Raw genomic sequence first — 9,647 nt, forward strand, 5'->3', positions numbered from 1 at the left:
CAACCAAAGGACTTCATGGATATTCTGCAGTTTCAGGGGGTTGCTGATCTCAGAGCGACTATTACTTTGGTTTTCTCATATTAGAAACTACTGGTAAGGCTAACATTGGCATCTTGGGCTTTTAGGCAACGACTACAGAATAGTAATTGTGGGTCATGTCACTGAAGGAATAGTACATGGCAGAGTTGGTCATGGTAATTATTTACTACTCAGGGCTAGTGCTTGCCACCGCTTCTGCAGACAACCTGGGGACCACTCAAAACGTTCCTGCAGCTCTAGCTCCTGTGTTTTCCAGGCAGCCTGTCAAGCTGGTCTGCCATGTGAGACTGCCTTTGCTACTCTTTCCAATTCTCATGGTGCATAAGAAGTAGATTAAACTACACAAAATGATTTTGTGGCATAAATAATCACAGGTTTTGTTAGGACATTTTCAGAAGGCTGACAAAGAGATAAGGCAGTCTTCGAAGGGAAGCACTGGTGACCTTCAGAGTAAAGTTTCAGGAAGCATGCTTGCTGCAGAGAGCTTCTGAGATCCCTTGAGCTAGCAGAAATCAATTTCAGAAGAAACAGCAACCTTAGCAAGCCAGCAAATTCAACAATCTTTTCACCTGTACTCAAGATGGAAAATACTGGACAGGCACTAGGCTTCTTACTGATACTTACACACAACAGGCAGACCACTGGCACTGAAAGTACCTTTGAGAAGGGAAAGCAGCAAGAAATTTCCAGGCTAAACCACTTGCTGAATAGCACCTGTGTACTTTGCAAGTGACAGTTCCGCTCAGTTGCAGAAGTGATGAGTGAAGATGTACATGTTGTGCACTCATAAACCATACACAGATCTTACTAGGTACACCAACACAGACAGATAAGCCACCCCGAGGTATTTTTCACATGATGCCAGTTACAAACAACACATCAGACAGCTGTAACTTCTAGAAACCAACAAGATGGGGGTTGAAAAGAGAGACTAAAGTCTCAGCATTTTGGAACACAGATTAAATTCCTAAGAAAAATATTAAATGCTGCTTCTGAAGGAAGGTTCAGACAATGTATGTCTTTCTTTGAAAAATGCATGTTTCTGTCAGGAATTAAGTCTTTAAGTTGCCTTAAAAATAGTATCTTTCTCAAGGTATCTCTGTAATAACTAACTTTTACTTATCACAGGAAAAGAAGGGCTGGTGAAAGCCGTATCTTTGCTGCTGAGTAAGCAGAGCAAAAGTCAGCAAATACCATGCAGTCTTATCACTACATTTGTGTCTCTGTCTCTCAGATGCAGAGGCTGCCATCACCGGAACCCTTCCCTTCCTGACTCAGCCACTGGAATATTTTGAATCTCACGTGCCAGAAACTACTCATTTTTAGCTCATTTCAAACTCTTTTAATTTATGATACAATTTTTGTCTGCTGCTTGAATTGCACTGCATGTTTTAGCTTGGCTTTTTTCCTGCTGCAGATTTCCTTATGCCATCAAAACATCTATTTTTGTGATGTGCTACCTGCTCCAATCCAGGAAGTGTCAGTGTTTGGACTTGGGCCCAGAGAGGAAAGTAAAGCAAAAGTGATAGTTTTGGCCACAGCCACAGAATTAGAAGTCTCAGTCTGATGACATGTGTCTGGGGAGATGGCTGGGAAAGACTTAGCACAGATACGGTCAAAAATAAAATGAACAGTTAAGTAGTAACATCTTGAGATAGATGGATCCTAAGTAGTCTGTATAACTGCAGCTCAAAACAGTGGGTAAGATAGGAAATATTGCAGTCAATACAGTGTGCCCACAAAGCATTTTGATCAACTCTCTGCAAACTGTTGTGTCTCTTGTGTCTTTTATGCAGACCAAGCCCATGAAGGATCATTACAACAGTGCAGCTGGATCAGATGTCCAGTCTTTCACACTATGGCAATTCACTCTTAGGGCTCTCTTCCTCTGAACAATGTATCAGATGGCCCATCACTGACACAAAATCCTACTGCTGTCACATCTGTGTAGCTGCATCCATACATTGCACTAGTTTGTGGGCTGGGTCTATCAACCATCAAATTAACCATTTAAGAACGTATTTACAGTGAATTTGACTGGGCAGTTTGCTTGTTCAACAGGCTTTGTTATCTTTCTAGATGCTACCCTGTGCCAGTGGCATGACAACAATATTTTGGAAATAAATAGCTTCAAAATAGTGTTAATTATTACTAAAGCAAGCAATTCGGAGAAACAAATGGCATTTGGCAGGAGAAACTTTTCATGAGACTGACCAGTAAGAAAAACAAGCTGAAAATCAGTGATTCATCCATATCCCTGGATTTTCTACTTCTCATTTGTTTTGTGCCTACTGAACATTAAGATGTGATTTTGGTTGCTTTCATCCCACTGCTGCACCATAACTTTAAAAGACTGATATCAGCTTTTGTCCAACTCTTGGCACAGGAGGCTCATCTGTGACGTGGCAAACTTCTTTCCAAAGTCGTGAGAGAACAGCAGGAGGCATAACAAATACACAAAAATGGGAGGGAGAGAAGAAAAGCAGCACTTGGGCTTGACTGCTCTGCCATCACAGCCAAGTCAAAGAAGTTGCTGGTCAGCCTGGAACAAACACTGGTTGAAGATCAACATAAGAGAAGCAAAGGTAGAAAACTTAATGCTTGCAGGACAAGTATGGCTCACAGCTTGCTTTCACAGTGCCCAAACCCACGTGATATTTTTCCAACAATGAATTCAAGTAGACCACTAAGTGGTCTGAACAACAACTTCTGCCTTCAGTAGGAGAAAGATTTCACACTCACAGAGCAGATGCTGCATAAATGAGCAGAATGCACAGATCTGTATGGCAAGCCCATGGGAAAACAGTGCATCAAGATGAAACTGGTTTGTGTTAAGTAACGCTTATTCCAAGTTCACTTAAATGTATTTACTTCAGGCCAAAAAAAAGCACAAACCAGTCTTTAAACAGAAAAAGTGTCAATTTATATGATCACTTTAACTAAAGCAGTTGAAACCTACACATTATGTATGGGTGTATTTGAAGGGCTACTTTGTGGTCCTACGGTTAAATCCATACTAAATGTCATTCACATGGCTGGTGGGATCTGATAACCACCAAGAGATCCTCTCTGGCTCTACTGGCTTGTAGAAACACAGCGATGTTGCAGGGACAATCACAATCCCAGGGCTCTGTGCGGATCGCTGAAGGAAACTGCAATCACGGCGCCTCAATGAAACCAACAGCCCAGATGAAGCAGGAACTGAAGGTACCATTTGCCACACACCCCTGTAGCTGGAAAGCCCACAGAGGAAAGCCCCGCTGCAGGTATCCAGCCTACTCCTCACTGCCTGTAACTTTTCTGCAGAACTGACACAATTAGGTCACTAGTGCCACCAGAGATGTAAACAATCACTACTGAGGATGCATTCCCCTTTTTAGGTGAGTTTCAAATCCTGCACCACATTACGTACAGGCAAGTGCTTTACGTACTCAGAAAGAACTCTGTAAGGACAGTACTGTCCTTGACAGGGTCTGTGTTACTGTTCTAGCAGGAGAACAGGAAGGAGAATGAATGTCATTAACACTATTAACACCAACCTACCAGGGTTTACATTAAACCCCAGCGATTCAGCTGCGGAAAGCTCACAAAAAAAAGACCTCAGCTGGGAGAGGATCTTGGATTTCTACTCTAAGGTTTAGCACTGTATTATACACCATCTTTTTCCCAGCCCGCAGGTCAAACAGATCTTCCAACTTGGCATATTCTGTGATTCATCTTCATCCACCCAGAGAGGGGGAGACAAAGGGCTCTCTCTCTTCTGGAATGAGTGATGTCTCCTCCTGTCTCCCCAACTCTAAGCAGTCATACCTGCAACCAGTGGCCAGACTGATCTAACAAATGCCACGTAGTCATAAATCCTTGGGGAGCACAACAACTCGTGTCTCAGCCATTAAACACCAGTCTCATTATTTCATATGTCTTCAGACATGTGAGGGTGTCTTTGGGCTGTGCAAGAGAGACAAGGCTGTTAGACTCAGCTGTTCTCAAAGCACGATTGCAATGACACTACGTGCCAGCGTGACTATTTATACACGAGTGCCTGGCACGTCAGAGGCTCTGGCATTATCAAGATGTTCTTCAGTGCCTGAGACTTGCAGATATGTCCCTTCTCCCCATAACCACTCCCCAACACCTCCACTGCCACCTCACCTTTTCATATGTCATTAGTAGAAATTCATTTCTTCTGGGAAAAGCACACTACTCCTGGGAAAACAAAGCCTTCCCCTCGGGGAATACAACTGAAGATCTCATTAAAACAGAAGTTAAAGTTATGACTAATTTAAAACCACACATCACCATTACACAATTAAAACAATGAGACTATTAGAAGGCAAAACTTATAACCTGGTGACTGTTGCTGTACACAAGAAGCAAGGTAGGTGAGCAGTTAGGGCCTCCCTGAAGGAAAGGAGGAGCAGGAACTTGAAGGATGCATTGGCAGCACACAAACAGAGGTCATGGTAAATTACTCATTGTCAATTCTACAGTAAAATAGATGCTTTACTACAGGAGTAGAACATTTGGCTTTGAAATGTAGTTTTAGCTGTAAGTGAGTGCATCTTTCTAGACATTTCTGCTGGAGAAGAAAAGGAGAGGAAATAGTAATTTTCTTAAGCCACAAATCCTTTCAATATCAGGAAACAGGAATTCCTTCATACCACAAAAAAGCAGGCATGGGGGATAAATTGCTTCCTCATTTTGTGCACAAGAGTTACCAGAGAGAAGATCCATTATTAAATCATTGCTGGTTTACTTGTTCTCAAACAAATGGACCTCACTGGTGTGCATCGTGCCCCTCAGCTCTGTGACAATCTGCAGCCAGTAACATGAAGATGCTGGAGCAAAGAGAAACTCCCTTCAATCCAATCAAGGACTTCCTTTCGGACCGGGCCCACAGGGTGATGCTTTTTGTAATGGTTTTTGCAAGGTTCATGTCTATTGATGAATTCACCTGCCATACTGGGAGACACTTTGACATAAGTCATGCTGAGGTGCCAGTGGGACAACGTGCAGTGCTGGTGTGCTGTGAACACCTTGAGCAACACCTGCACACCATCAATCCAGGGACATACCCTGTTTAACTGCAGACTTTCAGCAAAACAAAAGAAAACAACCAACAATGTAGTATGTATGTTTTTTATGTCTGTCACCTAAGTACTGAAGGAGTAAGTGCACCAGGGAGCAAGTCATGGCCAGCACAAAGCTGGCAGACAGTGTGGGCTCCTTTCTCTGCGGACAACAGGCCCAACAAAACCAGAAAGGAAATTGAAACCAGGAGCCCTGAGGACATTTAAGGGTTCTGTGAAGAAATTTCACTAATTAGACCTTGAGAAGAAAAATACAGGTTTGAATTTCTCCAAGTTGAAAGAGGATCCCTGGAGGAACACTATGGAAACTGCAGAACCATTTGTGATTTCATCACTGGATTATGTTCCATTAAAACTCCCACTGTTCTGCCTGGTCTACAGGAATCTGGACAAGTAGGATTCAGACAGCTAAACTTAGATGTTCAGTGTCTTCACGAATGCTCACAAAGTGTCCTACTTACTCTTCAGCTACTGCTCAAGAAGAGGGTGGATCAACTGTAGGTCATGCGCCAGCCTCATACAAGTATCTTGGATCTCTCTAGACAGTCACCTTGAAAGGCACCCCAGTCACACACATCAGGCAATTGACCCATGCCCAAACTGCTGGATGCTGCACAGGCAGCACTTTGGTCCTACATGCAGTGCAGAGGGATTGCTCAGGAGACCCTGCTCCTTCTGCAACACCTCCCACCACAAGGGTTTGTCTGTGCCAGGGCCGCTGCGAGTGGTTTCAGCTCCAAGCTGTCTTTGCAGTCTCTCTGCTTCTTCTTTCCCTCCCACAGATGCTTGATTTTAGGAGTACAGAGAGCTGTTTACCAAGTGTGTGATTCAGTTGGAGCTTCTGCCAACAAGGAAATCGTGATGGCAGTCTGCTTTCTGTAGGTGGAGGGATCACTCCTGCAGCCACCAGTGAAGTGGATGACAAGCTTTTTCTTTTTGCCTTCCTGTCCTTCAGTGTCTATATACAAAACATGAATGTTTTGTAAACAGACTAATCAAGAATTCTTCTGGGTTTGTTCTTTTCCCTCCAATCTGGGGAAGAAGAATGCTTACTAAAGGTGTTTCTATTCTTAAGATCTGTGTAGAGATTTAGCAAGCAATGATACAAAGATCCAGGGCCAAACACTATGCAGCAAACTTGAGCATGTAGCTCCCTGTAGGCATGATGCATGATTTGCTTCTCTATTCCAAGACTTATCTTGCCAAGAAGCCAGGAAATTCCTGTAGGACACATAGCTGTGCTTTTCTTTTTGTATTTTTATCAGAAGAACAAAAAAGTTGCTGAGGGTTTCTTTTATTTTTTTAGATTATAAAAATATGCAAAATGTTTAATAAGAAAGAAAAAACACAATATCCTAAACTATTGAGTTCTCTTTTACTTCTCTGTTTACAAAAGCCAAAACCTTATGCATAGTACACAGCACATGCATAGAAATAAGATCTGTGTGACACATTGCAGAGATACGATACATCAAAGTTGTCACCTATCTTATACCACCTACCTACTCTCAGAAAGCAAGAAACACCCCCAGCAGTCCATGCTGCTGAGTAAATGTTCACAACTTTTTTGCTTTGTGGTTTATCACAGTGTGGGTTTTGTTCTTTTGGGTTTTTTGTTTGCATTTGCTTTCTAAATCAACCTGCCAGAGGAGCGCTTCCTTCTTTCACATGGAGAAGTTACAAAATTGCATGATACAAGCAGAGACAGTTGCAGTTGCCTGAAACTATGACAATTAAGAAACATACTGAGCAAAAATTGACTAAAATGAGGCCACAAGACTGATTCAGCCCTTTATGGTCAGAAAGGCCCCAACTTCTGCATTGGTACCCTTGACAGTATCTCTCATTCCCCAGCAGAAGGGTGGGCAGAGGGGAACGCCACACTGAAGCCTGTGCCTGACCAGCAGGGTCAGCCCAGCAGGCCAAAGGCAACGCTGCCCTGTGGCAGGGGCCATAAGCTGCCAGGGGAAGGAGGGAGGGAGGCATCAAGGAAAGGTGCTCTACAGTTGCTTAGCTAGGTGTGTTCAAACTGATGTCTGCCATGGCCTTTGGGTGGAAAAAGCTATTCTGTGAGAGATCCATGTGCAGCAACAGCGGCAGTAAGGGCTCTAAAATTTCTGTGAACAGGGCCTTCACCCTTATGATGTTCTGTTCCTCATCTGTTCAGTGGTAGCACTGAAACACCTTGCATCAGTCACATCACCAGTCCTGGCTCGATGGTTACAGTCCACCAAGAGGTCACTTCATGTCTGCCAACTGATGGTTTGATTCAATGCTCTGCTTGCTCTTATGCCTGAGAATTGCTCAGTTTGACCCAAATCCTCAGTAGTTTTTGCTCAGTATGGCAGAGTGCTTGGGAAGGGAAATCTCAGGACACTCGGAGCCTCGGCACAGCAGAGCACCACTCATGTGCGACCTGTATGCTGCACCTATGCTAAAAGCATCTCATCACTGTGGGCATGCAGAGATCACAGAATTAGCTCAAGCAGCTACACCAGGGCTGGCTAACCTCCAGAACAGCTGTTCTTCAGGAGTTAATGTGGGAAACCACAGCTGTTTTGCAATGCTACAGGAGCACAAAACCTTAGTAGTAATATTTTTGAAATATTTTCCTCCTTTTATAAAAAATAATTAAATGTAACTATTTTCCTAATAAAATTGAAAATTTTCATCATCATCATCTATAATAAAGGTAAAGTATTTCTGTGAATACAACCATGGTATACCAATGCAAGACCTTAAATTCATTAAAAGGTAAACACTCATTAGATTCAACACAAAATATACATTATAAGCAAGAGATTTCTGGATTTCAAGGCAAGCATCATAAATAATACCCTAGGCTGAGTCAAGCATAATTATTATTTGCATTTTCTACACAAAGAAAACGTTGGTATTTCCACTTTTCTAAAGGAAGTCCAGTATTGTGTCATTCAGGAAAGCCCTGTCTTGCATTACTTTCAGTTTCAGTTGTCCCTAGCACAAATGGGAAAACCTTTCCCCTCACTTGAGCCATTTCTGTCAATGTGAGAAGCAGGATGGGCAATGAAAACTCCAGTTGCAGTTTCCCTTGGGAAATGTGTGATGTGGGCACGTGCCAGGTGGGAGCCTCAAACACACCCGAGTGGGCCAGACCCTGATCCTCAAGAGCTTGGCTCCACATTTCCATCTGCCTTTATCCCTTGGACACTGCTAGCAGAATTAGGCAATATTTACTTAGAATTGCCATATCCTTGAAGGACTGTGAGAACACCCAGCCAGTTGTCCTGATCTGATGGCAACTGTGTCTCTAGGGGGGTGATCCCAGCAAGTGTGAGATGAGCAGCAAACACAGGCGCCTCAAGGTAAAGCACTGGCAGCTGCCCCCATGCCTCTGTGCCCAACTCCAGAACATGACCCAAGGCAAACCCAGCAACCCTCAGTCACTGGAACTTCCTTTGGTTTATAAATCAGTTAGTTTTAATTGCATACTGTGTTTTCATAGGCTGTCTTCATACGTACCTAAACATTTCTCATGCTGCTTAACTTAGATAACACAGAATTTTAAAATAACATAAGGCAGTCTCCTGACTAACAGAATAGTCCATCGAATACGATGCATTTAATACAAAAACATGCTATGATATCCATTATATATTTGTATAAGTACATTGTATGCTATATAATGTATGTACACAACAACAACATGTGTATATATACAGACAGAGCTTTTGTACATCCCTGTGATCTTCAGATCACAGTTGCCAAAGGCGATGGATTTGCTATAGCAAAACAAAAAGGAGTGGGCCAAAACAAGATTAGTAGTTGCTTAAACCGAATTTTCTCCCTGCCCGGCGTTAATCATTGCTAAGAGCAGTCACCGCGCCGTAAACCGAGGCGGAGCCCTCTACCAAAGATCAGGGGGAAAAACACACTCCAAAGGGCCGGGAGGAGCCCGGCGACAGGGCTGGCTGCTGGGCCAGGGCTCCCGAGCCGCTCCTGAAGCGCGGCCGATGCCACCGAGCGCGGGCAGCGCCCCTCCGTGCCCCGCAGCCCGGGCAGGGCGGCCCGCACCCCTCGCCCGGCGCTCCCGGCGCCACACACGGACACAGCCCCCGCAGCCCGCCCCGCCGGCCCGCCGCGGCCGCCCCGGTGGTCCCCGGTTGTCCGGAGGGTCTGACCCCCCCGCTCCCAATCCCGCTCCCAATCCCGCTCCCAATCCCGCTGCCCCACGGCTCACCCCCGCCGCCGCCGCCGCTCCCGCCGCCGCCAGCGCCCGGCAGAAGCCGGCGCGTCACCGGCGGCGGGCGGGGCCGCGCTCCCCGCCCCGCCCGGCCCCTGGAGCCCCAGAGGTGCACAGAATGGCTTTCCCCGAGCAGAGGGTTTGTCAGCCTCAGCCGCTTGGGAGCGGGAGGAGGCTGAGCGCTAGGGCCGCGCCCATGGAGCGGAGCGGGGATGGAGGTGTCCTGTGACCTGAGTCCTGATCAAATCTGCATCCTGATCAAATCAGCGTCCCGTGGTTGCGTCACCTTGACTGAG

General features: G+C 45.1%; 1 protein-coding gene across 1 annotated transcript in view; it reads right to left on the reverse strand.

Moving 5' to 3' along the window:
- Window positions 1–9,386, reverse strand: part of SNX10 (sorting nexin 10) — a 35,053-nt gene extending 25,667 nt beyond the window's left edge. The window contains exon 1 of the mRNA XM_048303036.1: window positions 9,349–9,386. The gene's annotated coding sequence lies outside the window, so the exon portion shown is untranslated. The remainder of the gene's footprint in view (window positions 1–9,348) is intronic.
- Between the last annotated feature and the right edge of the window lie 261 nt (window positions 9,387–9,647).

This window comes from Corvus hawaiiensis, chromosome 1 (genome assembly GCF_020740725.1).
Source record: "Corvus hawaiiensis isolate bCorHaw1 chromosome 1, bCorHaw1.pri.cur, whole genome shotgun sequence".
Classification (NCBI taxonomy): Eukaryota; Metazoa; Chordata; class Aves; order Passeriformes; family Corvidae; genus Corvus; species Corvus hawaiiensis.